Genomic DNA, 25206 nt, shown 5'->3' on the forward strand with positions numbered 1-25206 from the left:
TCCGCCTTTCGTCCTTGCCCCGGGACGTACTACGTGTGTTACACTACGCGGTGTTTAAGCAGATACGTATACCTACTAGCGGTATGCTGCTGCGGACCCCATAATAGCGGGGGCCCCCTTTCTCCGGCGTCTCGTCGTCCTCTTTGCCATTTTGGTAGCGGACCGGAATTCAGGCTCGCGCGCGTTATGGGTTTGCGTAGCGGTGTGTAATCCGCTGGTCTCGTAAGTTCGTAACGACAGGGATTACACGCAGCCGAGAACCCGAAACGAATCGCCGCCATGTAGGTACCTACTTGGAACTTAATTCGAGCTCCGGTTAACAGAGCTTCGCAGGGGTCTAACGACGCTATCTTAAATCCACGAGCTACAAAAAGTCAGACATCCGCGCTTCGTGGCCTCTGTTCCAGATTTCCAAGTCCTTAAATGTATTTATATTGACAAAATGTAGCTACAAAACGACTAATATTATAATAACAATCTAAAACATATATAGAAATATAAAAAGATATATTAAAAACATATTTGTTTTTTAAAGTTTAAATAAAATTTGTAAAACAGGAATCTTTGATAAAGAGGAATGTTTAATGCATCATCAGTGGATGAGCGTAATCCACATTCATTTTATGAAAATTTAATCGAGAATATCGAAAGCGTGTCAAGCATGATATACTATAAACGTTCAAGATTGAAGTTTCTTTTTATTAGAATTTGTGATTCTTAATGCGACATATAAATAATACACCTCTTCAAGGATACTGACACATACTATGTTTAGTTTTCTTGAAATTAAAACACGTACACATATGTGCACAATTATTGTAAAGCATCAATAGCCACCACAATAATACAAACGGGTGAACAGATCAAACGTAAAAAACGTAAAAAATATAAAATGAATAAAGCATAATCAAACACAAAATTAAATCATTGTTTTCTCACTTTAAAAAAGTCGTCCCTGAAGAGATAAATTCGATGTTAGATGTGTTGACTCTGCGGGATTAACGTAGCCGACATATTATTAGCGCATCGTGAATTAAACGCGCGTAACTTAAATTCTATCGCGCCACAAGCGGGGGTCACAATTTTCCGGACCATCGGACGATAACTTTTCGCACGAAACATACATACATTACGCGATCATTTTTATCAGGCGTATTTTCAAACGTGGCCGATGAGTTTCGTTTATACATACAACGTACGCAACGTATCCCGCTTAAATATTTATACACTCATTTTCCTGCGAGTAATTTACTCTGGTGATTGGTTCATACCGCAGTGTTATTCACTGCGATTAATGCCACGCGGGAATTATTCCCCGTAATATTTTCCTGTCAGAATTTAAGTGCCGGGAGTAACAAAATAAATCCGCCTCACGCGGACAACGTCGGGCTGTCGGCAAGGGCTGTCGTGTAAAGCGGAGGGGATGCGCTAATAACACGAAAAACCACGAGCGGACGTGCGAAAAGCGCGGCGACGATGGGGGTGAAGAGAGCCATTCATCTTGACATCGATCCCGCCGTCGTTTTCCTCTCTTTTAGTCGAGATGTCGAGATAATGCGGCTGTGATCGCCACGGTGTGCTCAATGAAACGGCACAATATTTGAACCACCCCGCGCTCGGCCGCGCGTCTCCGACCCCCTGCAGGCTACGCTCCTCCATTGCTAGACAAATATGCTCCGAGTCAACATTCGCAGTACCGAATACAGCTACGTCTGATTGTGTTCTTTGCCGGAGAGACGAAGGGGAGGAAGGGTAAAAGAAAGATAGACGTTTCCGCCGTGTGCTGGTGTGCTGACATGTACTCTGCACATTGTCGATTCGGATATCACGACGAAATGATGACAGAAAGGTGTGTGTAATGAGGATTAAAGCGACGGAAGTCCTCGACATTCGTGGCGTCGACAAACGATGCCGTTTTAAACGGGCGAGTGAATTACAATTTTAATTTCTCTCGCTTGATTATTTAAGAAATCAATTAGAAATTGAACACAAGTGACAAGTTTGAAATTGGGGCACACAATTAAAGCGAAACATAAAAATGCGATATTTAAAGATCTATTTTTTATGATCGACGTGCATGATCGCTCGTTGAAAGAAAGAATATGAATATCGCTGACTTCACTCAACAATATGGTAATCTTCGTTCAGATGACAAGATCGTGCCGGCGAAACGTCGTAAAAGCCAAACAGAAAACCACCCCGGCGGTCGTTTTGGAAATCAAGTTCCTTTGCCTTTGGCGCCCGAGTCCACGGGGATCTAATTATCAGTTTGGGAACTTTCGAAATTAATAAAACTTCGTCTGCACGTTCGCTCCACCCTCTCGTTCCTATCCTCCTTACTCTTACCCGTTCTTGTTATATTACTCGCGGAAGTAAAACCGACATCCTTGGAGCGGAGGGTTCAAGGAAGAACCGTGGAGAACGAAGGACGCAGATTGGCGAGGGGGTTGGCTCCCCGGCGGAAAAGATGAACGAAAAGGGTAGACCGAAGGGACGACTGGAAATTCCACGGAAGCTAACGGGGGTTCTTCCTAAAGAGGGAGGATTCGCAAGGAACGCAAAAAAGAAGAGCGGACAGATTCAGAATTTACCAGTCTAATGCGACTGGAACTCCACCCACGACTCTCTGCGGAAGGAAAAGTTCGAGGGATGTGCTTGCGTCAGGCTTTCAGAGGCATGAGCCCTGTCACTGCGTCCTCTTCCGGAAATTTCAGATAGATATATCTAGCCTCTTCATCACTATATTTCTATCTCATGAAATTTATATAGAAACTCTTATTTCTGAGGAAACAGTATCTACATTTCACGCAATCAATCAACGCGAGTCGGCCATTTTAAATCGTAGACGCGTAATCTGTTTATGAAGGTTTCCGTTAAAAGCGCGCTCGTCCGAAATTCATTCATCGATGCTCAGGTGTGGGCACTCGGCCTTCCTTTTTTTTCGGAATGCTTCAAGTGATCGAAAACCAAAGTAACGTTACTGTAGCGATGACGTCGAGGGTCCTCGACCCGCCACGTGGGACGTCCGCCTCCTTCCGTTCTTCACTGCACTCTGGGTCACGCACAACGCTCGCATACACGACCCACCAGAGTTCGGCACTCGAGAGCCCTGCAAGTAATTCGGTGTCACGCCAAGCTGCGGTTTTACATCGAAACTGGAGTGTCCCATTGATACACTTCGGCCACCATTATGCCGTGCAGTGAGCGTCCCTCTATGTCCTGTCGATACGCGCAATTCCGTGTACTTTGCAATTTCGTCCGAGAGCGCCGCGCAATATTGTTACTGTTTCTGCACGTGTACACAGTTACACACCATACCCTCATATTTCGCAATCTTGTAAAAGCAACGAACGTTTTAATTTGCTTGCCGTATACGCGCTCGTCGATCTATATGCGTGTAACATCATTTTATTATAGCATAAAAATATTGTGTAAATAAAAATGTTACCGTGTTGCAATTAATTTCATTTTAAATAAGAAGCATGATCCGGTTTAAAAAATAATTAACATATGCATACGTAGTGCGAGACAAAACTTCCAACAGGAATATCAATAATCTTCAATAAATAATAAATTCAATAAAAAGTGATGGTAAATGTTCAGATTAGGAGCGACTTCATCGATTTCAATGTCTGACATATACAGGGTGGGGCAATAACTATTACCACCTTAAATATCTTCGAATTTATAAGGTCCAGAGGAAAATTTATGTAATCAAAATTATACGGTACGAAAGGGGCTAACATATGGCGATAATAATTTTTGTCCTGGTGGAGACGCTTCGAAGATATCAAAGTCACCTTCATTTTTTAATGGGTTCGGTATATTGTTTTTCCATAATTTCATAGAGGAGCTTAAAACAAGTACGGAACTCATGACACAAAATTATTGAACAAGATTAAATGTAAATGAAAACGATAAAAAATACATTTTTATGTTAAATGAAATTTACGTTTAAAAGATGTACGAAATGACGCTTTATTAGTATGTTTTGTCGGAATGTTTTGATTTTGACATTCCTCATAAATGAGGATCAACTTGTTCTTCAAACGGATACATCGATGAAAATAAATAGTGACGTAAACTTATTTCAATGAAAACAAAGACCCTTTGAAGGCCATCTTAATAAGTTCACAGGATAAGATAAACATGAAAAGTAGTATCGATAGATAAGTCAATCGTGCAAGATGTATTCATTTGAAGAACAAGTCGACATGATCCTCATTTATGGAGAATGTCAAAACAATTCAGTGAGAGCGCAAAATTTATACGCTGAACGATATCCTAATCGCACTCAGCCTTCGCGTCGAACATTTAAAAATGTGTGTGATAAACTTAGCAAACCGGTAGCTTAAATACACGTAATAGTGAGCGTGAAAAGCGAAAAACTAATGAAGGGAATGAAATTAGAGTTCTCACAATGGTGGCTCAAAAGCCGCACATTAGTTTGCGACAAATTGAACGAGAATCTGGTATTAATCGGAGGAGCGTACTCCGCATCTTGCATCGTCACAAATTCCATCCATATCACCTCAGCCTTCACCAAGCATTACATGGAATGGACTTTGTAAATCGTGTTGAATTTTGCCAATGGGCTCAACAACAGATTCGAATCAATGACTCATTTTTTGATACAGTGTTATTTACTGATGAGGCAACATTTACTAATCACGGGAATGTTAATTTACATAATATGCATTTCTGGGCAGTGGAAAATCCTCATTGGCTGCGGCAGATTGAACACCAGAGACAATGGTCTTTGAGTGTATGGTGTGGTATCATAGATAACAAAATTATTGGTCCTTATTTTATCGACGGACATCTAAATGGCAACAGCTACGCCAATTTTCTAGAGCATAACTTGGTTCATTTATTAGAATACCTGCCTTTAATCACACGACGAACAATGTGGTACTAGCATGATGAATACCCTGCTCATTTTTCATTAGTTGCGAGAAATAAACTTAATGAAAAATTTGCAAATCGCTGGATTGGACGTGGAGGTCCTGTAGGGTGGCCAGCTCGTTCACCAGACTTGATACCACTGGATTTCTTTTTATGGGGAATCCTAAAAGACATGGTCTACACCTCAAATCATGCGACAACGGACCATTGAAGCCTGTGCGTCAATAGCTTCCGACGTTATTAGAAGAGCAAGCCAATCAGTGATCAGAAGAATCCAGTGTTGTATTGATAGTAATGGCCATCACTTCGAACACCTTTTATAAACATTAATAATAAAATAAGAGATAAAACGTCACGTAATAAAATAACATAGTTTCATTTAAAAAAATGTATTTTTTATCGTTTTCATTTACATTTAATCTTGTTCAATAATTTTGTGTCATGAGTTCCGTACTTGTTTTAAGCTCCTTTATGAAATTATGGAAAAACAACATACCGAACCCATTAAAAAAAATGAAGGTGATCTTGATATCTTCGAAGCGCCTCCACCAGGACAAAACTTATTATCGCCATATGTTAGCCCCCTTCGTACCGTATAATTTTGATTACATAAATTTTCCTCTGGACCTTATAAATTAGAAGATATTTAGGATGGTAATAGTTATTACCCCACCCTGTATTGTAAATGACATGGCTCTGACTAAATTGCAAAATGTTTCAGCCATCGCTCGTTGTTTTCATTTACCAAAGTGATTTCTTTTTAATTACAAATGACTGCCAAGTGCAATGATTTTAAAAGAATCTCATATACTTGTTCATATAAATTAGTATATGCAAATTCGTACATGTACATTTCATTAAAACAGTGCGACGTATATTTACTCTTAGAGTGTGTTTGCACCGATTCTCTTCTGTCCTCCAGAACTCGCGTAATAATATCGAATCATCCGCACCCTCCATCTTTTCATATACCCTCATAATCGATCGTTATCAGCGCATCCACACGCCAGCGCTGTAGCGTTCGCATCGTGTTGTAGGAAACTGGCGGTAAATCGTTATTCAAATCCCCGGGTAAATTGGGGGTAAACCGAGCAATATGTAGCGTTTAGCCGGCATTATTCGCGACCCTTGATCGCTTCGGGGTACCGAGGATGGAACAACCAACTTCCCCCTGACGAAAGGGTGCCTCTTTCTCTTTCTCGCCACAACGATCGGGTACTGAGCGGGCACAATGATAGATCCAGCGGGGTATGAAGCACCCTATGCGCCGTCGGTGCGCATTTAACGCGACCGACCTCCCCTTCTTCCCTCCCCGGGACTGTCCGTCGCTCATTCCCTCTCTCGTGACGGTACCATTTCCAGGAAGGGTGCTAAGCCTCGCTGTCGCTCAGGATTACCGGCTCTGATTTGCTCGTCGAATATCGCGGCAAATTCGCGTCGCTTCTGCATCCGGGACCCCCGCAACCGCCACAACCCCCTGGGGGCAGCACGCGACCCGTGGACTCCCTCGTCTCGAAGACCGGCAATCTGGACGATTGTTTTGCCGAGTATTGTGATTTTTCTCTCATTCACGCGGCACGTTCTGCATTATGGAAAGATTGCATCTTATTATGAGAAGAAATGAAGAATGAAGAAAATGAAGCTCAATTGTTGAGACAGTTTACTGTAGCACTTTATATTTACATGAAACTAGTTAAGTGTCTCTCTTAATTAATATATATCTTAATTATTATATAATTTCGCGCTATCTTTCTTGCGATTGGAATCCATCTGACTCGATTTTCCCTTTTCGCACAACAGCCGGCAGCAGAAAAAAGCATTGATTTACCAGGAGGAAAAACCAGGAAGGGAAAAACAGGAAAAGGACATCGTTGTCCGCTGTGCGACGAAGATGGTCGCCGACTCGTGGAGAATCAGCGAGAAGGAAATTAAAATTCATGAATACTCTTCGAGCGGCGTCGAATTAAAATTCATGGCGGAATTATCGTCGGCTCCTCGAAAACAAAGACTCCAGTTAGGTATCCGCTCTCGCGAGAGTCATTCAGCGTGAGTTCGCAGCCGCGAACTGGCTTCTTTTCAACCGTTTGACACTGAACGTTCATGGCCTCCCATAGAAAGTTACACAAGTTACAATATTTCGCCTCTTCCAGTTTTGCCTTCGTCTAAATTTCGCTTCTAGTATATCTCTTGATACTTTAGCATTCCTAAAATTCTCCCCGGACCCTCTTCAGCCTACTCGCTCCACGATCAACGTCTTGATTCTTGAATGATCCACGGAATGACTACTACTATACGCACGAGAGAATACGAGGCTCCACAGAAGCCACTTCATTACCATCCGAAAACCGGTTAGCACGATCTATGTCGTAGCCTACGGTATCTTGCTACTGCTATTGCCGAGAAACAGTGCTTCCGTCTGTTCTGTCGTCGATCAAGCGCCAATCCAAAGTACCCAAAACCTAGCGTTTTAATTAAGAAGATTATAAATCATCCCTCCAAAGTACTGTTAAGCTTCACCTTCCATCGTTATTCTACAAACTTAAAAATGATTAAAATTTTAGAAAGACTTTTTTTATCCTGAAATCGATTGAAGAGAATGTTCACCAAAGCGCCAAATGGGAGAGCACTTTCCACTCTCCGTAATTGCAATCGCGTTATAATTAAAGGAATACGCGCTCGCTAATTACACGACTGTACGACAGTGTGAACCGCTTTCAAGGACCGATGAGACCAAGACTCGTGTACTCGAGGTATTCGTGAAATCTCGCGGACAGGTACGAGATGGAAGGCCATGAGAGGTCGAGTATCGTTCAGTGGAGGGAACGACGCTACACTCTCCGTCTCTTTTTCTCCGTGTTCGTGTTTCAACCCGGCTTGGTTGGATCTTAGATAAATAATAAATATTAGCGGAATCTCGAGTAAAATAATCATTGCTATCTCGAGATGGTTCACGCACTAGAACCTGATACGTCTGCATACGAGAAAATAGATCTGTGTACACGTGCGGTTAACATTACATTACATGGATGTTGTCTTATTTATCATACAACTACAAGAATGTGTCTATTTGATGAATTAATTTCGTTTCATTTGAGCAGAACCCGAGATGACATACATACATACATACTCTGTCACGTGTAAATCGTAAAATAATATTATCGTAATAAACCACACACTTTTTCAAAATAAGCAAATTTCACGTGTAACTTTATCGCATATTTAAAGTCACAGTAAGCTGTGTAATCACAGTATCGATTAAGATATGAGAAGAAAATATTACTCCTGACGAAAATAAGGTACCAAGAGACGATGATTTTGCGAGAATAAGGACGTCTCGAAAGTCTCGCGAGTTTCGAGGATTAAAACGAGGCGACGATCGAACCGGCACAGCGCGTCCGAGTTTTTAGCTGGTCCGCCATACGATTTTACTTCGTCTTGACGCGGACTGCGTGGTTCTCTCCTTGTTAGCACTTAATTAACTTACCACCAGCCCGACCAGTCTCCGAAGATGAGACGAGAAATTTCCTCTCGCTCGTACTTCTCGCCGCTCGAGCGGCGACAAGCCTTGAAAAAAACATCCTACGCACACGGCGCAGCCGTCAATAAAGCGCAATGCCGAGTCGCGCTTTTCCTGGAATACCGGAGAAATATTAATGAAATATTAATGTCGACACCTCGCACCATTAGTGCCGACGCGAAAATAAAAAAAAGAAAAAGGAAGACACGCGCATGGTACCGCCGCCGCCGGATGGAGTAAAATCGCGCGCCTTCGCGTGCCAGAATGCGAGATAAAAATATCTCAGTAAGATCAATGACGTAATTGATGCACTTGTGCGCGACTAGGAAGCCAACAGTTGATAATGAGATTGTTAAATATATTGATTACTACATTATTTATCATTACTACAATTTAATCGATGTCTTAATGCCTCACTGTCGTAACGTGAGCATTTTGTAAAGACTAATGGAACGAAAATAAAATTAAATGAATTCTTTGTTTTGTATAAATTCTACCTCAATGATTTCTTGTTAATCTCACTTGATCGGCTTCCTTGCACGCAAAGTCAATAGCTATAATTTATTGTGTTTCGTCAAGCGCTCTGCATATAATGGCAGATAGTGTAATGATTCATGTCGGAAGGATCCTGTATCATCAACGGATGCATTATGTTCGCAAGATATCGCGTGTAATTAGCAATAAACAAAACCGTACGTGTCAACAGCTTCGAAATTTTACTTATATAGACACTCGCCGGCTCTCTGTTGACAGGACGTACATACAAGCGTTCTTTATTCCCGACAAAACTAGAGGAACACTGTTGGCTGTGTTAACATAAATCGGTGACGATCATAACACCGCAAATACGCATTACATTTTGGCGCTAACAGTACCAGCCGAGCTAATTCGTATTTGTAATATGTTACTGCATTCGCACTATACATCGTTATTTGTATCATACACATGTATAGCGCACGCGAGCGTTATTATTACGCGTACTTGCATACGACAGTGCGTTTATCTGTCATTGTTAACGGATTACTCCGCTCGCAACACAGTTAATAATAAAACAGAAAACAACTGGAAATAGGTCAGGGAATAGTCGTTATTTAATTAAAGCTCGAGACAATTCCATTCAGTCACCTGGCAGCGAAATTTACGAGACGTCGATAACAAAGTAATCGCAAGGTGTGCAATATACGTGAATGCAAAACGCGTGATTCTTGAAAAATCCGGCAAGGCGCGTCGATTTTATGGCATTCGTAGATCTTGCGACGCGCGAGACTAGATGTGAATTGATTTACCGTTTTCTCGGCTTGAAATTACCGGCGTGTCTTTATTTATCACTTCTATTTTTTCCCTAGCGTGTTGCTGAAGTAGTCGACGATACATGCCGTATTATGCGGCCCACGCGTAAATCCGCGTTCTCTCAACCTACATATTTGCATAATCAACCGAATGTCGATGCATCCGCGGGAAATTCATTAAGAGCGCAACCGAGCTACTTGCGAGACTAATCGTTTACTAAATCATTTACTTTGATTAAATATCAATTTGAAAAAAAATTATAGCCTTATTTATAATATTATATTATTTTTATAATATAATATCGCAATTATTATGATGATTCAGACACTACATATATTAGATTCTTCTTTCTTTCAACAATTGACGACCTAGTGCACTTGCAAGTATCATTAGGAACAAAAACTAACGGTCATATCAAGTCTCGAGTGACTATCTTGATCATGTCAAAGCTTCACTTGTGAAGATGAAGAAGATAGTAAATTTTGCATAAAAATCAACGGATAAGCTAAGATAAGCATCTGCAGGGATTAAGAGCTCAGTGGGATCACGCTGATCGGCGCGGCACGACGACTCGCACGATTCATACGGAAGATCGAGATCGCTTATCCGGAGGTCGAGCATGTAATCTGGTTTTAGCAGACGCCCGCGAAACGCTTTGTATTAGCCTTGCACATATAGACACGTTCATTCCGCGCGACAGAAGTTTGACGACAAAATATTTGTCGTTCAAACAGCACCCGGGTCCTGGAAGTCCCCTATGCCACATCCAGTCGCGGCGCCGCGACGCGGATTTCGGCAAGTATCTCTCTCTGTCTCTTCGTGCGCCGCGAATGACAACAATCGCCGCGAAATTAAACGCGACGCCGCCCCTGACTTGATATCCGGGGACTGAAATCGTTATAATTCCGGTGAGTTCAGATTTCTCGATGGCGCAAACACATAGACACGCGTTCGTGGCGAATCTTGCATCCATTCTCAACGCTTGACGGCATTCTTGTGACACTGTATTTGCAGAATGACCATGAATTTGCGCACACGCTGTCTGAGATTCTTGCGGCAATTGGGGGACAATCTTTCCTCCACGGAAATGTGAAAGTACGAATTAGAAGACGCTTTCCATCTAGCGATGACATTAACGATTTGTCACAAATGAAATCTAGAATTGCGCGATAATAAACACGAATACGTATTCAGTCGTATTCAGAAACTTGTAAGCATCATCTTTGGATATTCACGGCGATCATGTTATATGACGAGAAGCATGTAAAACGGCAGGATTACGACAGCGGACAGCTGCGCCTAATTTAAGACGCATGTAGCATATCATATCATTAACTGGTATTTAAGGGGGGAGCCTGCTTTAGAACGTTGAAAATAAGGTATAATTTTACGAATTGTTTTGAAGAAACTATACAGCGGATCATTATAAAACTTTGATGCATTTATTAGTACATGTTTAAAGATAAAAAAAATTATTTTTTGATTTGAATATATCGCCTGTAGAGGTCGTCCTGGAGGCATCTTAGTGCAGCCGGCATTGTAAATTGGTGAGCATTCTCCTGCCTCCAAATTTCATCCAAACTGAAAAATTGAAATATTTTCTTGTTATTTATGAATTCCCATCGTCGATGAACCTTTAATATTCATAAAAACATTAAGTTAAACAATTATTTTTGCATGAAAAAGTTCAAAAACTTTGCCTAAAAATCGTACTTTTGTGTTCTAAGCTCCACCATTTTGGCACTTTTCAACTTTTTTCTTCTTTCTTTGGTTCATCGACGATGGGAATTCATAAATAACGAGAACATATTTCAATTTTTCAGTTTAGACGAAATTTGGAGGCAGGAGAATGCTCACCAATTTGCAATGCCGGCGACGCGGCTGCACTAAGATTTCTCCAGGACGACCTCTACAAGCGATATATTCAAATAAAAAAATAATTTTTTTATCTTTAAACATGTACTAATAAATGCATCAAAGTTTTATAATGATCCGCTGTATAGTTTCTCCAAAAACAATTCGTAAAATATACCTTATTTTCAGCGTTCTAAAGCAGGCTCCCCCCTTAAGACGAAGATAAAGCGCGCAGGAACATTCGTAATTGTCATACCGAATTTTCATGTAGGGGTTCGCTTTTTTTTATCGTTTCGCTTCTTCGTAGCGATCAAAGTACGTTGCTTCCAATTCTCAGATATTTTGCACAACAAAATTCAGAAACCAAGTATGCGGACTCCATAAAGAGTCTCAATAAAATTTGCACGTGTACAAAAGCGTTTCATTTACATCTTAAAAAAGATCCTTTCTTTTTCAAGTCGATTGTTGAGATGGAACGTGAAATTTCCACATTATTCCATAATATTCAGAGGCGGAACGGTCGATCGCGCGTAATAAACGAGATTATTTTGAGCACCCTAAACGCGCGAAGAATGAAGAATGAAGATGACTTGTTTCACGCAATTGCGTAAGTGCGGTCCTATTCGTACGCGGGCACGTGTCGTCGCGAGCAAATAGACGGTCTGCACTTGCCGCTACCTTGGGTACCACGTGTTAACCAGGCTAACCGAGATAATCACTCATTACGAGCGTTTAGCGACCGGGTACCGAGATCTAGCGTCGCCGATCTCGACGGGGCCGGTTTTCCCATTGGTCGCCAGTAACGTGGAAGTAACGCGTACTGCAAACACGCGAACGGTCGTTCTGGTTAGTACTGCGATCTATATCGTTCTTTTCTTTTTCTGCGTGTCGAGAGCAGGATCTATGGTACTTGTCCTGTGACTTTTCTGCTACGTTCTATTAGAGTATCTTCTCGGTAGCTGTGACATTTGCGTAATGAGTGAGGATCGATTCGAAGAGAAAATTATAAAAAAATATTGAGGAATAATATATGTAATGTATATTAGTATTGTAACAATACATTGTAATTAATATGTCTAAATAATTAATGAAGAGAGAGAGAGAGAGGTGTAATATTTTAATTACAGTTTTCATATTATTCATTTACTCAGCAGAAACTTTGGAAGAGAATTATGGAACTCACTTAAACTTAAGTTAAATGAAATTAGTTAACAATTTGAAAATGGTGTTTGTCAGTTATTTATTAACAATTCAATCAGTAATATTCTTGTCGCATTGGTCAATAATGTTACACTAAATTTGTCCACACACATCTATATATTTACTCGGCATATGTAGAGATAAGGGATCACATACTACGCCTTGTCTAATTACTAATTAACGGCTGTTAACTAATTGATGCGATTGAACAAGCAAAGGACCTGTGAAATCAGCATAATTAATTGATCTAATAATTTCTGTTAACTTAGATGTTTTGAATATGTAACAATCAACAGACCATAATACATTTATACATTGATGACACATTTCATGTTCTTGAGTTTCGATTTTAAAAAATCAAAAATTTTTTTACACAAACAACATCAGAAGTTTTTATTGTAAAACACTTAAAACCGTATATGAGTTCATAATCTAAGTTCTGTGTACTTTAGGCTCCCCTTGTAGCTTTCCCAGTTTCAACGAGAAGCTCCGATATCTGTCCATTCATGGCAATCGAATCCCTTTCCGGACAGTCGACATCTGCAACAGAAAAAGTTGGGCAAATACGGTATTCGTACGATAAACATTCGCAAATCTGTATCGATCAAACATCTAAACGCAACGCTCTCCCGCCACGTTGTTAAGTCCTGTTGATCCGTTATTAATCGTGCCGCGGGATTATCTGCGGCAATCATTAACGACTCGTTAAATCTAGCGCGTATTTCATCCGAATGTTTGACGTCGTATTATCGATTTCACGTAATCGTTCAGCCGGTGCAAACGAATTTCAAAAATTAGAATGTAATGCTGGAAAAAGCGGTCACTCTCGGATTATCATTCCGCTCTCGATTGAGTCATAAGTGAATCAAAAGAGACACGGACAAAACGAAGTTGTTCTCGCTGGCAAAAATATTTTTGGAGACGTGACTTTGTCCTATTATAATTATTTTCAAAGTGCGCGTTCTCAGAAGATTAGCTCCGCTCATGTATGATGAATTTATTGCATTTTTCTATAATATAGGGAAGTTTGACAACGAGATTGCGCCGGGCCGAATTAAAAATGAAATAATTCTATTTACATATCGATAAATTATTTTAAGCAATCACAACAGTGGGAGTAAATCACATGCCAAATAGGCCAGACTTCGGACACACGAGTGTCTCCACATTATGCGCGCGAGCACGCGTGAGCCGGCCGTGGCGTACAACGTGGCCGCGTTCGCATATGGTCGCGGAAGGTCGAGTGACGTGGTCCCCAGTCCCGGCTGCGCAAATATTGATCGAGGTGTCGCCGTGACGAAAAATTCCACCGAACGGGAATAAAATGTCCGCGACGTCGCGGAAGATGGCGCGAAGCGTGACTTTGGTGCGCGCGAGTACCTTGATTCCAAGCCGAAACGTCGCGGATGATCATAACGATCATCATAACGAAGGAATCACGATCACAGCAACGTGAAACCTGCGTTATTCTGATAAATTACTTTGCATCACGGCATATTAATTTTTAGTTCATTAAAATACGTGAGAATAATTTTACTTTGAGGAACAAGGAAATGTGTAATTTGAGGCGTTCTTCCTAAAACCATATTTCTTGAAAAGCATTCCCTTTTTGCGCAGTCGCTTCGCGAGGAATTAAATTGCTCTGTCCACATTCTCGTTCTGCGTCGCTCGCTTTGAAATCGACTGTATACCGCAAATAATCCTCCACTTAACAATCGCGCATATCCGCCAATCTTATCTGAACCCGCGACCATCGACGTTGAGTCGGGGACCGGAAGTAACACGTCCACTCGCCGCCACCCTCGCCCAGTCCGGCATCGGGCAGACCGATTTATCAGATCGTCTATTGGCGTCGTATCTACGTATCAGCGGATATATATTAGGTAATAGGAACGATGGAAAATCTACTCCCCTTTACCACCCGCGGCGGCTCCGCCGAGGAACAGGTGGCAAGCGCGCAGCATGGGGTGAGCACGCGCCCAAAGCCGTCTCCCTTCTAAGAGAACCGCGGTGTACAACACCATCGGGGCACCATGGGGCCACAGCTGGGCACCGTGTAAATGCTCGGCTCGCCCTTCAAGCTCCTCAACTGCATCCCCCGTATGGGCTACTCGAAAAAAGACATGCATCCCCCTTGCGGCAAGCGCGACCTCGGAATCCTGCCGGAAAGTCTTTGTGGGATCTTGACGCTTCTGCATGGGGTTTACAGGGATCAGATGCGCTGGGCAGTTAACGTTTCCTGATGATTTAAGAAAAGACCTGATTATCCAGAAAAAGGATTAGGATTAAGTTTCGATGCAAAATTACGAAATGGAGAAACTGTCGATTGAGTCGTCAGTGAATCGAAAGAGGGACGAATGCATAAATTTGCCACTGGCTGAAATATTCAGATGAAAGTCAGGTCTAATCATTTTTAGCGTGTACATTTTCGCATTACTAACACGAGGAAAATACATGTATTTATGATAAATTCATTGCGTTTCTCTAATAAAGGTTTAATAACGAGATCGCGACAATGAATCGTGTATCAATTGCATCATAAAGTATTTATTTATACATTTATGCATACATGATTAACAGCATGTCGTTATACATGTGTACGCGGCGATTAATCTGTCTTGAACTTTGGGAAGAAGTATCACCAGTGTACATGTTACGCAAGTAAATAGTACGATAAAGCTATTTAATATTGATTTGACCGTCAAGGATCGGGGCATCGTTTCTGCAGCTGCAATCGTCTTTCATCTGTGGCCCGCAGTTTGAATCTGAATACACGCAATGTGCAAACACTCGCGATATTATTCGCGCGGTATTTATTTTCGGAAACTGTGTAATTGTTTCGCATTTCCACGCTCTCTGTAGATACATGTTTTGTACATATTTACACATTTACATTGTAATTACTCACCGCGCGCGGGGCGGCCGCCACGAGCGGGAAGGGGTCTTTAAACATTAAAAGAATATTTGCCGGGCAAATGCTGATAAATCATTGTGCGTAATGCAGTGCAATCTTAATAATTCGAACCGTTAAATGAAGATTGTTGAATACATAGCGACAATATTTTGAATCAACAGAGCGTGAATGTGCGAAATCGTAGTCGCCGTACACGCAAATATGCACAATGTACAGCGATAATGGCGTGCTTACCTGTGTACTTGCGGTGCACAAGGTTAAATGCAACATTACCATAGGAACGCAAGCATTTGGGAAATTATCGATATAATCGGAATGATTAAACTTGATTAAAGTTGATCGTGAGATTCATTTTTTCGATGCTTGCCTCCCTCTCGCGCAGCGCCGTTTCGTTGTCTGAATTAATATTAGAGAAATATTAATAATACAGAAATTCATATACACGCGTATACACATACACACATATGCATGTATGTATATCATGAAATTGAGAAAGAAAGCATTGTATCACGAGTTTGCGTACACGAATAAAAAAAATATCGCTCACATATTTGTACTATTGCTCTGCAGTACATTTAATAATAATAAAATAATATATTGTTCAGCCTCCTATTATTCAGTAATTCCCATCATCAAGAAATTAAGACATTTTCGGGTTTTTTATTCCACCAAGATTTTCAAAGTATAAAATGGAAATATTCCATCTTCTCTTCGCAATTGCAAAAATGATTTAAATAGATATTTACTAACAAAAACATCAAATCCATAAATATTGAAAAATCTCACATACCTTGCGTCTTGTTACGTAATGGCATTGCCAAGCTTGCAGTGTTAAATGTACGGTTACGAATCACATTTGTATCATCTAAATACCATCTCGCATTAGCGCAATCGCCGATAATCGCGCGATTGGGAGCTTTCGAATCGGGCACCGCCACAGAATAGGCGAAGCTCGACGTTACGATGTTAATCGCATTAGTGCAACGTTGCACGATAAATCAGATAATTAGCGGCCGTTAAGCGCATCGTAAATCGGCATTATCAGAATCGGGCTGACGCCGTTTTGACGTGGCGCCGCGCGTTGTTTGGCGACGCGTTGTGGCGAAGCATCCTGTGTGTTTAACAAATCTTGCGATCACCGAAATGTTGATCGTTTATCAACCATCATCCTGCTGATGTTGTTGGCATCGCAACGTTTTAATGACACCACGAAACGCGTTCGATGAGCAGCAAGTCAGACTTTCATTCTGCAAAATGCATCATGATTATTACGAGGGAGATAGAGAAACAAAATCAGTTTTGATTGAATCCACGACCGTGAAGAAGAAGCGGCAGCGTGTTAAAAACACGCGCAATGCCTTCCAGGCTTTCCCACGCGTTTAACAAGTTACCCTCTCTTTGCCCGAAAAAGTAATCACCTTCGAGTAGTTGGCAAAGTTAATTGCGACACTAGCCGATGCAAACTATCCTTCGATGATACTTCTAAGTTCCAGCGATATTACGAACCAATTCCCCGAGGCGTCCGACCTGTCCCCCATCATTCCCACAATTTCCCATACGCTTTACGCCGCCACGTTCTTCGTAGGGTCCTCGCATGGGGGTCGAACACTTCCATGATCGATAGAATTACGCGCTTGCGGTTTCTCGCCGTGTGTGCGAATCAATCGCGCATCTGTTTAAAAATATCTTCGGTATGCAATGAAAACAGGCTTTTCCTCCAGCTTCCTCTGTAGGAAAGCCAAGACAGCTTTCGATCCAATCAACCCTCCATATTCCTTCGTTCCCAAAGACTGCCATCCGCCGCGCTTCGTAATTTCCCAGTGCCGTGCCGAGGAAGACGAAGGGCGGCACGTGACTTACCCCATTATCGTGGCACACCGGCGTAGCGGCGGCGGCTGCTCGGAATGTTTTGACAAGGGGGTAGATGCGACGCGTGGCGCATAGCTGTTTGTAAAACATCGCCGGCTCCTTTTATCGGCGACGATATTAAGCGGCGCGTGGGTCACGCCGGGCCCGCCTCGGCCGTTGTTCGCATTGTCGCCGCTCGATTGCCGGGGAAGAGGGGTGGCGATGTATATGAGGGTCCGGGCGGAGGAAGGACAGGGGGTGGCATTGTCGGAGAGGCGCCGTGATTTCACCCTGTATCCAGGCGCACGATAATCTAATTGAAAATAAATCCCTGGTAACCGAGACGGCGAAGCGATAACCTCCCCTTGCACCTTCGCGGGGGTTAGCGATCAGCAGCCTCTCTGATCCCAATCGGTATGTAACTGCCATGATTGCGGAATTGATACGGAGACCAGTGAAATCTCCCCTCAATTAATCCGAAGTTAATCATATCACATCTTAAACGTCAATTATTCCGAGGAGTACACATCGAGTAACAAACAAATAAATTTTACGAATTTTTAAGTTACTTTTCTTTCAAAAGTTTTGAATTCTTGAATACATTTATGTTGCATTTAAATTTATTTTAACTTCATTTTTTTCTTTCAAAGTACAGCATTTTATCCTGTCGATAACAATTGAATTTTTATGCTATTTCGGACTTTACATTTTACGTAATAAAAATGTTGACAAAAGACAAGAACACGCATGATTCATGCAAATTTCAGGTTCGGTCCCGGGAAGACGGGGTTAGTGTTACCGTCGCGTCGGGGGTGCGTAATCAGCGCGCGATTTATTATTTGCGCCGAAGCGATAATTTTCGCGGGTTCGCGCTCACGGGGTATCGCGAATCGTCACGCGACGACAGAGGGTAGATGGTGTCTCTGACGGGGATGAAAACGCGGAAACGTGACGGCTACGTGTCCGTATTGTTTGCGCGACGAAAGTAGGGACTCGCGGGCGCGCGAGCGCTTATTTGCACGGGACAAACAGACAAACAAGGAATTGTCGCGCGGCTCACCGCGAGCATGGTGCATCAAGTTCGCCCATAAGAGCCTTGCGACGACAATTAGCGTCGATAGGAAACGAGAGCAAGAAACATCGGTCACCATATCCGTCTATTCCTACCAACAGCATTTGCAGCACCAAGATCTGATATGACAAAAAAGATCTGCCCTAGATCCGTAACTATGAAATTGAGCGAATTTATGTCAACGTTGTAGGTAACATTATATAACTCTATATGCGTCGTTAAATTATCGTTATTTTGTGATCGATCGTGCACGTTGATGAGCTTCAACTACAGCTTCAGAGGAACGTTTGAGAAATATTAATGGCATTTATTTGCCAATGTTTGCCGATAGCTTTTTCCCGTAAGAGAATATTCACAAATGTGGATCAAATTTTATTTTATCTGCAATCTACGAAATACCGCTCTCGGATCTACGCAAAATCCACCGAAGTCGCGCAAATTTATCGTCCATAAAATGTACACTAGATATATTGACGTAATATTCGGTTAATAAATCATCTGCTGTAAAAAATACGTCCATCGTGTGTACACAACGCCGTTATTGAAATTATTCGTGTAGATTTTTTATCGATGTATGTGCTTCCTTGTGATTGCACTCAAAATATTATGGCTACCGATTTCCGGTAAAATACCGGATGAGAGCGTGAATAAAAAATTCACGAGGAAATATCGCTGTTAAGAAAAATCAACTGCTTTTCCCTTGCATTTAAAGTCCCTGCGTCAAATCAGATATCTAATTTCAATCTAGGCTGATGAGAATGTTCCTATAATAATGTTTTATGCAAAGCATCGGCGATGAAAAGTAATTAAGTGAGATTAGTGTAAAGAATATTGGCAGGTATAGAGTATGCGTGCAATCGCAACGTTTTAATCGGCAAATTGTAATGTTATCGGTCGTCGTACCTACATGCAACCTCGATGATAATGGACTAACATTATAGAACAAATAATTGCTCCTTGCTGCTGTCTTGGATCACACTCTCTCGCAATATGGAAAATTTCTTCCTTCCTTATCATCTCTTTATCGAATCAAACATAACGTTCACAGAAGGAGAAAATTCATGGAATGAAAAAAATATATTTCACATACATCAAGATTTACATGTATTTTATAATCTTTCTGATAGATATTAGTCACGTACCATGCGCAAAACGTGTCGTAAAAATAATTCAGTGACAAGAGTCTAAAGAGCGATCGTTCCTTTCAGATATTCAGAAGACTTTCAGATTCGTTGCTCTGGATGCTACGTCGAGCCGGAATATCCGATGTGGTAGCGAAATCTTTTCGAAGCCGGCCGGTACTTGCGCAAGCTCGGCTAGTCACGCCGAATGGCAGCAGCAGGGTTGGTTGCAGCGCATGCCATGGGGACTGAACTCTGTTTGCTCATGAAATATGCAGGCATTCGCCCTCCATAACTGCTCGTAAGCACTGAAACTTGCGTGCAACGTCGGGCTACCGGACTACGGGATTTTACGTCCTCCTGCACGAAGGAGGAAGGACGTTCGCGAGTACGCGAGTACCGAATGTGAATCAATTCTTGGGTATTATTAGGAAATTATAGTGACGGATATATAAACGGCAAGCGAGAGCCCGATCGAGCTGAATAAATAGAAAACACGCGGAACGAGATGTTTCAGTAATTTATGAGACTTGAATCTCCAGTTTCATCAACTCCTTTATAATTCATTGTTCGACATCATTCAACGTCACTCAATATCATTTACGGTTGTTATCTCTCTTGTTCATTTTGAGTTCTTTCACACAATGCTCTATCTTCAGTTTCCTTATCAGCCTTTGTAAGTATAAATTGTTTGACATGAAAAAAATCTATAATGCCAAATATAAATATTTCACGTACGACCAACTGTTTCCCTAAATAATATTTGTCTAAGTGTATCATGCTTATCTTGTCGTAAATAACCTCATAAACGGCGCTTTAAATCCCTTGTATGTCAAGCCATCAAATATTCGAAAATGTCAAAGCGCTATTTCGCGGCGCATGCTGTCTTTTACGATGCACCGTAATTGTTGCAATTTTCTGAGTCTTTAGATACACACATATGATGTGTGTATATGTGGTCTGGTAATATATTATCAAGGATCACGATAATGACAGTTTCCTATGACGCGAACTTCGACCTGGACAACATAGTTTACCCGGAGCAAACTCGTTTCGGAGCAAGATGCTCGTTTAGTGATTGTTATCGTGCAGTAATAGGTATAACCAACGACTAACTGATGTCAAACTATTTTCTTGTTTGGTTCACTTTCCTCTCAACGCGCAATTAATATGAAGCAATAAACCCTAGAAAGGTTGTCTCGTTCGCTATTATTCTATTCGTATTCCTGTAAATTGGTGTAGTCTAATAACAAGATTCAGTTTGTTGAATTTATTACATAAATTATGCTCTCAAATTGTATGTCCCTTAAACAATTTAAAATCTTTCTCACAATTGCGAAATAAATATCATGCTAAATTTTACGCTGAATATTATTCCAACAACATTAACATGCCTGATTATTAGACAAAGTTCTGATATTAAAAACTCACATGAAAAAAGACATTCAACAATGTTTTTGCCTAAGAAGCGGCTTTAAAAGTGCATAAATGTTCACTAGGGTTTCCAGCTTCTATATGCACATCCTACAAAAAGAGAGAGCGAGAGAACGCTCTAGGAAATGTTCCTGAGTACGATCGCGAATAGCTTATTAAAGAAGAATCCAGCGCAAAAGGGTTGAGTCAACGAAATCTTCGCCTTCTTATTTCAATGATTGCCAGTGCAGTTGGCTTAATGAACGTAAATCGATACCTTCCGGGAGAAGGTATGGAAGCACCGTGTGCGCAAATACGGCTTTTTTGTTACTTGCGCCAGGAGCGATGGTCAATATTACATCAAGAGCTCCGAATTGATCGAACTCCGCACCGCGTACAAACATTTTAACAAACATTCTCTGCCCCGCCGTTAAACGTGCTATTTAAGCGGTAGTTACGCGTCTTGAACTACTTTACCTGAAGGAAATCATGCCTAATAAATTGTGTTCGAGCTTCCCCAAATCGCGTATATCTTCCGCGCTTGGTACGTTCGTCATCGACAAAAGGCCGTGATTGCGTCGCTCGATATATACACGCACAATTGCCATCAACGATTCACGCGGTACTGCGAACTTTTTTTTTCATCCATCATGCAACAACCGCGCGATCAATCAATCTCGCTCGCGACCGGATATTTCAAGCCAACGCGTTTTTGTTCATAACAAATATATCACGTTGCTGGCGGAAATTGCCACTTTTAACGGGGCACAACAAGCTGCGCCCGGGTCGCATTGGCGGTGATTTGACCGAACGGAGACAAATAAAATAGCCTTTCATACGCGATCGGTATCGCGGTCCCGATTCCGACGAGGGTTAATTGCGATAACTCGCCCGTATCATAGAGGGGAGGTTTCGTAATGGCATATGCCGTTCTCGGGGGTTAAATAATCTGGCGTGCCCCGTCGCGCGGGCGCCTGTCTGACTTGGGCGCAACGTTGTGACGAGCTTTCGTGCACCACGTAAGGTCGTAAAAAGGTTGGCAGGTACACACACCTTGGCGTGTCAACCCGGCAAACGCCAACATCGGCCTCGCGCCATATGCCTCGCATTTGGCTCGCGAAGCGAGGTGCATGAATCTGAGAGCTGCTTGCGTTTCGATTATTCGTAGGGTACAGAGGGAAAGCGCGGAGGACAGCGCGGGTACACAAAACGACGATGCCGACGATGTGAAGGGGTTAACGCTGCAGCGAGTCACGAAACGACGTCGGAAATAGCGTCCGAAAGTCGATCGACTTCCGAAGACTTTAATTTTTAAATTCTGTAAAGGGCCTCACAATATATGTCAAGGACATTGAAATCGGTGAGGTCGCCCCTAATCTGAACATTTACCTTCATTTGTAAATGTAAAACCGATTTTAAACGTGAAAAATTTATTTTATTTCGGTAGATAAAAGATTCGCAGAAAATTGCCGGAATATAATTATTTCTGCTGCATGTGAAAGGACTCTCCTAATCCCTCGAAAGGATCATGTCGGACGCGGAGACTAGGTCTTCCTCCTTGGTTCTTCTTCCGGGTCAGCAAAGGTCTTCTCCTCGGCTCGCTCGTCGACCAGACGATGAACGCATATTAGTCCAGATCGATAGCTCGATAAAGTCCAATCGATAATAGTCGCTCGGTTGGCTGGCTGGATGACTGGTTGGTTGGTCGAGCATATACATATATTATATACGTACATATATATATATATATATATATATATACACACACACATATATATACATAAGATCTCGCCCTCTGCGCGCTTTCCCTCCTCCCCTTCTGTACCGCTCGGCGTCTCTCCGTCTCCGTCGGTTCGACTGGTTCACCCTGTGTGTAAGGGCGAATAAGACTGAGTAAGGGGTAGTAGGTAGGTAGGTGGTATAGATTGAGCAAACAGCGCGTTTATAACGCAGAAGGGACTCCTCTGAATTTCCTCGACACGAACCGATCACAGCGGCAAGCAGCGGTGCGGCACTCGAAAGAGAGAAAGAGATAGAAAGAGAGACAGAGGGGAGAGAGAGAGAAAGAGAGAGCTGCCTCTCCTCTATTATCGAGTACATCATCCAGGTTATCGATTGTTTGGCGTTGAGCATCGTTTTCGTACGGACCCACATGAAGAAGCGCAAGCCTCGAACGTTTACAAGATCGTGTGTGCGTGTCCCTGCAAACTGTATTATTACACAGTTCGTTTGATCACAAAAGGATTCCTGCTCAGGTTTCTCGCCGCTCTTGTACCTTGCACGGCTAACATCGAAGAATAATCCCGTATATCTCAATCACGATCTGCGAATGTCGTCGGTTACGCAAGTAAGTTGATTACAAGTGCCTCGTAAACGTACAATTTAGAGAAAACGAGGAGAAGAGATCCAGGAAATTCCAGAATACAAAGAATTTGTATATATTGTACGAAGCATCACGGAATTTTCGATAACTACCGTAACTTGACGAAGATGACATTCCTTTTTTTAGTGTCTCGTTTCGCTTTTATCGAGAACGAGACTCTCTTGCGAGTTCGCTTTTGCAGAAGAGCGAAGATCCGAATGAGAGAGGAGCTTCGAGACGAGGCGGACTCACGTATGTATCGTCGTTTCAATTCGGACCGATGCTTTGCCCGATCGGCTACGGCCCTCATCGTCCGCGGATGAGCGGACGGATGAATCTTCCTCTGCTGCGGAGGGTAACGTCGTAAAAAATTCATTACCTACCCGAGGAATCGATCGCCGAGCTCCGTGTAATTACGTGCTCTTTACACCACACCACGCGCCCGCTGCCTCGAAGACCGAGCGTAATGAGAATGCGAAAAAAAGGCGACAACGAGGCTCGATCGGGCTTGTCTTCGTTCACGTTGCATCGTCGACAATAAAGCGAAACTAACGAAAAATAGTAGTAATAATAATAATAAGAAATTTAGTTAACGATTGAGCAAAAATTTCATGACTGATTGTAATGATGACTAATGATTAAACCAACAGACAAAATGATAAGTAAATATATCTGCATCTTATTTTCGTATTCGGTAAATTTAATTTTGATTTAATTATCATATGAATTTCGTTTCTAGAAAGTTGGAATTATTAAAAGAGCGTTATATTAATTTTTTTTAATTTCTTTTTTCTTATAAAATATTTAGTGTTGCGCAATGTATTTTAATAAAAAATATATATATCTCATATAATAAATAGAGATGAAGGAGGAAAGGTCGAAGATCTGACATTTCACATGAAGCATGTTTAACGTCAGGAATGTGCATTCTCGAATATGCTGCTGCCATTATTTCAATCCGGAACGAATCGCTAATTTTGCAGTGCGTTCCGCAATTTATACCCTTCGGCTCGTGATTCATGCGTGAGATGTGTGTATGTCGGTGTCCTGCTTGCGAAACGCGAAAGCTATACGGTACCTGCAGAAACAAAAAGATCGGAAAATACGCCAGTTTTTTTCGTAATATGCGCTGTTACACTTTTCAATCTCGTTTGCTTCATCAGCTGCTTGTCATCTGGATAATTTCCATATCAGCCGTAAATTGATGTATGAAACAACGTGTACATATTGACTCTCATTGCGAATTTTATGCAGAAAGATACGTCAAATGCGCGCGCTTCATGTAAACAGCGTTCCTGGAAAATCTTTTACGACGGAAAACGTCGTTCGTGCGTAGAAAAAAAGAGTACCATCGTGTCACGATCTGAGGATGATTCACAACACTTTACGCCTTCAAGAGATTATAATATCAGCACGGAGCTTTCGTATCTCCTTGCTTCTATCAGCTCTTTTACCTCGTAAAATCCGGGCGTGAATTTCACTGTGTTGTCACGAAGAAATAAAAGCGGCCGAAGAACTTTACTTTAAATTACCGCTCTATTTGTACTCACACACGCAAGAGTTCTACGAATTAATAAAGATCTTAATCAGATTTTTGCTCAAACATAGTTACTTCAATATTTTCTTTGTACGTTCATATGTAAATAAATATATTTATTTATTTTTTATTCTCCATGCATTTTTATTCTCAATTATTTGCTGAGAAATATC

The sequence above is a fragment of the Ooceraea biroi genome, chromosome 9 (assembly GCF_003672135.1).
Source record: "Ooceraea biroi isolate clonal line C1 chromosome 9, Obir_v5.4, whole genome shotgun sequence".
In the NCBI taxonomy this organism is placed as follows: domain Eukaryota; kingdom Metazoa; phylum Arthropoda; class Insecta; order Hymenoptera; family Formicidae; genus Ooceraea; species Ooceraea biroi.